Source organism: Medicago sativa, chromosome 6, assembly GCF_051527215.1.
Source record: "Medicago sativa cultivar Bolivia chromosome 6, Bolivia_mono, whole genome shotgun sequence".
NCBI lineage: Eukaryota > Viridiplantae > Streptophyta > Magnoliopsida > Fabales > Fabaceae > Medicago > Medicago sativa.
The window spans coordinates 15569368-15576193 of record NC_140754.1 but is presented as its reverse complement, the minus strand read 5'-3'; positions in this window follow the sequence as shown (position 1 = coordinate 15576193).

Here is a 6826-nt window from a genome sequence, read left to right as displayed (position 1 = left end):
TTTTTATCATACTATAAAAAATTATTGGAGTTGAAAATTAACCTGATAGAATAATAGACATGTCATAGAATAAGAAACATATTATAGAGTTGACAAAGTTTTATGTTGATTGTCGAGGTTTAACACAACTCTATCTTTATAGTTTATACTTGAGTTTGAGACCGATCTTAACAAGATTTATAAAATAAAAAAAATTACACTTAAAAATATATTAGAGTTAGTATTTTGAGATACCGGATTAAAAAATCCATATATCATCTTCTTTTGTTTTTTGAGAGAAACTATATCATCTTCTTAAATTGATTGTTTATTTATTCATTAGAGTTAGGGTTTTCAATTAGTTTATCTATTCATTAAATTGATTGTTAAGTAACAACAATTTGATTGTTAAGTAACAACAATCATGCCACCTCCACCTCATAAAATAAATTCATGTGTCCTCCAACTTAGATTGTCTACACGTTAGTGCTTATATGGTGATTCGTTAATTATATCAACAAATAAAAAAAATTCACGTTTCCTCTATACTCCCTCCGTCCCAAATTATAAGAAAAAATTTCATTTTTTTTGTCCCAAAATATAAGCAAAAAGACCAACTTTTATGTTATTTCAAAAAAATCATATTTGTATTCCAAAAAAAAAAAATCATATTTTCCAAAGTAAAATTAAATGCAAATTGCATTCAATTTGTTCTCCTTTCTATTCTCTACATAATCATTAACCAATAAAAATTGGTTTTACATCTTTCCATGAAACTTATTCCAAGAAAAACACAAAAAATTATACCTCAAACTACTACTCCCTCCGTTTCAAAATGAGTGTCGTTTTAGGTGTTTCCACACATATTAAGAAATGCAATGATTAAAAGAAAGAGAATGGTTATTTTACCAAATTATCCTTATTAACTATTGGTTAGTTTTAAAAGTAATACTTTGAAAGTAGTGTGCAGAGTATTAATTGGAGGGTACAATTGAAAAGAAAAAATTATTATTGCATTGGAAACTGAAAGCGACACTCATTTTGAAACAATTTTTTTTGGCTAAAGCGACACTCATTTTGAAACGGAGGGAGTACGTTTTTATTTTCTTAATTTGTGTTTTTTTGCTTATAAATTAGGACGGAGGGAGTATTTTAATATATTTGATATTTTTTAAAAATATCAAAGAATCCCTAAAAAAAAGGTTTAAATGCAATTTTGATCCCTATATTTTTAAAATTGTTAACTTTTGATACACCTATTTCTAAAACATGTTTTTTGATCCCCTTATTTAAAAAATCAACAAAATATTTTAGTCCTCCTCCCCCACTAAATGATGTATATTCATTAATAAGTGTTGAATACTTTTAATTTTTGGTGCTATTAAATGTTGACACATAATATTTTAGGGTGCGAGCATAGTTGAGATGTTTAATCATCTTATTATTGTGACTTGGGGTGCAAATATAGATAGGATGTCAATTGTCATAACTAATGCATATTTTATTTACCATTTTTTAGAAGAGAAACAAGTTTATGATGTATATGGACCATTTTTTTATACTATGCATATGGCCCGTAAAACATTAGGAACGACCCCTAACCATTTTTAAGATTTTGAGTTAATTGGTTACCATAACTTATGTGTAATGCATGTATATAGTGTGAATAAAAAGACGGTATTAAAATAATGCAATCAAATCCTGGGTATCATAAACGACAAACATGATAGACAAAACCACTCAGATAAATTTTAATTCTTTCTTAATTTCAATAATAATATGTTGTTTTCTTTCAAAAAAGAAATAAATAATAATATGTTGTTTAATTTTTTGATAATTGTAATATAATTTCAATAATAATATGTTGTTTTCTTTCAAAAAAGAAATAAATAATAATATGTTGTTTAATTTTTTGATAATTGTAATATAATTTATAATTAAAGGACGTGGAAATGAGGTGTTAAATGATAAGTCATGTAAACAATGTCATGTAAGCTCCGTGTCATTAATGAACATGCCACAACATTCAGAGGGGGAGGAGGCCAAAATATTTTGTTGACTTTTTAGAAATAAGGGGATCAAAAAATTGATTTTTAAAAATAGGGGTATCAAAAGTTAACAATTTTAAAAATAGGGAGATCAAAATTGCATTTAAGCCAAGAAAAAATAGCAAAGGACAACATGATGAATTATTCGGAAATGCTACATTTAACGAAATTTAATTCTCGAGAAGATCACAACACATATGATTTGTAGTTATACATAGTGGGTCCTTTTCATTTTGCTTGCACCATGCTACTGCTAAATCCAACGCTAATACTCTTTCGTGATTTGTTTGGGACAAAAGCGCTGGGAATATATAACGAATGCCATTGTGGGTCATGAGGCGACCGTCCACATCGAGGTTTGAACAAACACAAGTGAGAGAAATATCACACTCTTACCCAAAACTTTAAGGTAATGGGTTTATCGGTCCTCTTACTTATAAGGTGTTTAACCTTTACACCCTCCGGTCACTAATATAAGCAAAAATCCACTTTCTAGATTCATTCAATTAATGATGTATGTAGTCTTTATTATAGGCTACATACGTCATTTATTGAATGAATTTAGAAAATGGATATTTGCTTATATCAGTGACCGGAGCGCGTACTTTTCTATCTGATATGAGATATATAACTCACAGTTGCACACAACAGCCCTAACGAGTGCTTTTGTCCCAAACAAAGTTTATTTATAAATCCATATATCATCATTAATGTGTTACTACTACTATTTATCAATGTTGGACTTTTTCACAATAAAGTAAACATGTTGGACTTTCAAACAAAGTTTTTCGAGAATGAGAACCAGAACCAGAAACAGAGACAGAGATTGTTGAGTTTATAAGTGGCTATGGCTATGGCTATTGGATTTGGACCACATGCAGTGGTTGACCACCTGTCTCCTCACATGAGCATTTATAGAGGTACATTGTCTTGTTGAATTCTTTTGTTTTTTAGTCGAGGAACATAACAAGTCAATTTTACCACTCTATTTTTTTTTAGTAAACCACCAATTTGGTCCCTATTTTTGTACCAAACTCTATTAATAACTTAAAATGATCCATATCTTTGTCAAATGTTTATCAGTTAGGTCCCTCCGTTAATTTCCTTCAACACCGAATCAGCCGGGCTTGCGTCCTCCAATACCGAATCAGCCGGGCCTACGTCCTCCAACTCCAAATCAGCCTTGAATGCAGCTAGAAATGACGATTTTATTCTATTTTTTTTATAAACGTTTGACAAAGACGGGGACCATTTTGAGTTATTAATAAAGACAAAGACCAAATTGAGAATTTCGTACGAAGACAATGATCAATTTGATGGTTTACTAATTTTTTTTAGTTTAGATCTGGCATCCCTGTGAGTCTGTGACTAGATTACATATACTTCATCCGTTGCTAATTATAAGTAAATTTGATTTTTTAAATTCATTCAATCAATGATGTATGTGGTTCAATTAATGATTTATGAACTACATACAACATTAATGGAATGAACCTGAAAAGTCAAATTCACTTATAATTGGCAACGGAGGGAGTATTTTAAAATAAGGATCATATTAACGAATGTATTCGAGATACCCTTTGAAGATTCTAAAAAAGAAATTATTTTATAAAAAAGTCAAATATTTTAATTTCCAATACATTGATTATACTCCCTCCGGTCCTATTTACAAGAGAAAATTGACTTTTTAGATACATTGAATAAATAATGTATGTATGTATCTAGTCAAGAACCTAAACCAAATACATAAATTATTTAATGTATCTAAAAAATAAATTATCTCTTGTAAATAGGACCGGAGAAAGTACATATTTTCATAAAAAAAATATTATTTAAGGGTTTTAAAGAGTGCTCCAGAAACACTCGTTAATATTTTCCTTGAAGTAAATTGCACCCTCTGAGATAGTATCAAACATCAAAGTTCATTAACCTGTAATTTCTTATTTCTTGATCCCTTTCAAAGCATCCAAAGATCTGTTTATATAAAATATAAAAACTAAATTTTCTATTATTGCTAGATTGCCCTCTCAGAAGAAAAAAAAAAATATTACTACTACTAGATTGTAACAAAGCTAACATAATAACTGCATTCCTATTATCATAACAAACTTTGCTATCCTATTATTATTACTAGATGGCAACATATTCCGTTACTCTAGCATTATATGTTCTCTACTAGTATAATAACCCGTGCCAAGCACAGGATACATTTTATTTAAAATTCTTTAACGGGGTTTACAAATAAATAAGTTTTTCAAATTTTTGATATTATTTGGTACTTTATCTTCATATTTAAAATTGAAATAATAAATCACCGTTTATTGAGAACAAAAAAAGTTACACTTTATAAAGATATAACTATTTTTGTGAGAGCGATAAAATAGTGAGTAAAAGTAAAACTATGCTTAAAATATAAAAACACTATGAATAATTAATACACCCTCCGGTCACAAATATAAGCAAAAATCAATGTTTTAGATTCATTCAATAAATGATGTATGTGGTCCTTATTGTAGACAACATACATCATTTTTTGAATGAATCTAAAATATGAATTTTTGCTTATATTTGTGACCGGAGGGTGTATATTCTTAAAAATATATCTAATTAATAAGAGTTCAAATTAACTTTGATTTCTCAGTCAGTCAATATATTAAACAGGTATGATTACCTATGTTTTAATCTACCACTATGAATAAAATTATTACTTTTTTTTATTTAATCACAATACTCTCTCGGATTTCAATTATAAAAAAAATATCTAACTTCAAATTTCCTCATATGCAATTATAAAAAAATAATCAAGTTGATAGTTATAAATACTTACCTCAGAACAACTTAACTTTTTTTTTTTTTTTAGGAAAGGAACAACTTAACTTTTGCCAACAAAATTGTGAGAGACGGCCTTTTAAATTCACCAAAAGATAGAAAAAGAGTACATTCAAATAGATATCTCTTCAAAATTAATTAACAAATAATTAAAATAATAAGATGGATTGACATGTATTCCAAAAAATTCTCCTAATTTTTAAGTCATGCTAAATTGTAATTATTATACAAAAGCCGTTTTTAATTTCAAATAATTTTTTTCATAAAATACTAAGTCGGTTACATTCAGATAATTATTAATGTAATAGGTGTTTCGATTAACATTTATACGGTACATTAAAAATTTGGTAGGTTACAAAATTATAATAAATAAATTGAATAAATTATATTTTGAATTTTGATTCGTTACACAATTACAATCACCTACTAATTATAGTTTTAAATGTAGTAATTAGTTTTTAAGGTTATATAATTCATTTTCATAGAAGAAAATTATTTGAAATAAAAAACGGCCTTTAATTTTTATATGTATTTTAGAATTTATGTAATTTTAAAACACAAGTAAATTGTAAATTGATAATCTGAAAATTAAAATATTTTTTCATTTTAGGGTCAATACATATAACAATATTATTTTATTCAGTTGAAAATAGTAATTCCATTGTCAATGACTCGGTACCAACCAATTGTGCAATCTCATTGGGTAAATCATGAGATGGATCATTCTGCCAAAATATCATAAGAATAAAAGTATCATACATTAGTTTTATGGAATGTTCGTATGCTAGAAAAATATGGTTTGGTTCAACTCTCAATATAAAGTTCCCTGATCACACTGAATATAACTTCACTGATTGGCTCCTAAATCTTCTCCTCACACAAGATAACGACACTCTCATTTATACTGCTTCCCTCCTTTACAACATATGGTATGCGCGAAATAAATACATTTTTGAGGATAGCAGCATCAGCGAGGAAGAAGTAATAGCAAACATCAGCAAAAACATTCAAGAGTACAATGAATGCAATTCTATTATTTCCAGATCACAAATGTGTCAAAAATCCTAGATCTCACTCTCAAGCAAAACAAGACAGGAAAGCATTTTGGAAGAAGCCCGGACCAAATTTCTATAAAATCAACACAGATGCATGTTTAGCTGAAGACCAAACCTAGGGATTAGCAGCTGTTTGTCGCGACGAAACCGGAGATGTCCTCGCTGCAGCTACGTGGCGTCGAAAGGGATTCCAAAATCCAGCATCAGCAGAAGCTTACGGGATGTATTTGGCTATGGATTTCGCTGAACAGTGCGGGTTCAGGGAAGTGATTTTCGAATCAGACAACGAAATGCTTGTGAAGACTCTCAAAGCAAAGGAGCAGAACATAAATCTCTATGTCGGCAACATCATCAAAGGGATCAAATTTAGACAGCATAGGTTTAGAAAGGTAGACTTTAGTCATGTGGGTAGGAAGGGGAATAGCCCAGCTCACAAGTTGGCCCATCATGCTTTGTCTGAGCCCAATGAAATCTGGCTGGAGGAAACTCCCTCTTGTATTATGACTGAGGTCCTTAGGGATCTTTTCAATCAATAATAAGTCTAATCCTTTTTGTCAAAAAAAATAAATATAATATTAGAGCTTTGTATTGTAAAAAGGTTGAACAAATACATACAACAATGTTGTTGGACTCAATAATGTCAGAACATTATTTATTAAGCAATCCAGAAACATCTCGATCAAATAAACCAAAAAGTGCACTTACGCTGTCATCAACTACTCGAATCTTGATTTTGAACCTGCATCAAATGGTTTGATGTGTTAATAACAAACTTAAGGATAGTGCTTTACGCTGATTAAAAATATCAAAAAATTTAAGTTAGCATATACCTAGGCGTGACGCGCACAATATGACGATCACACTTTTCGCAAAAGTACATGTTAGAATCAACATATACCTTTTTGTTGCATGAGC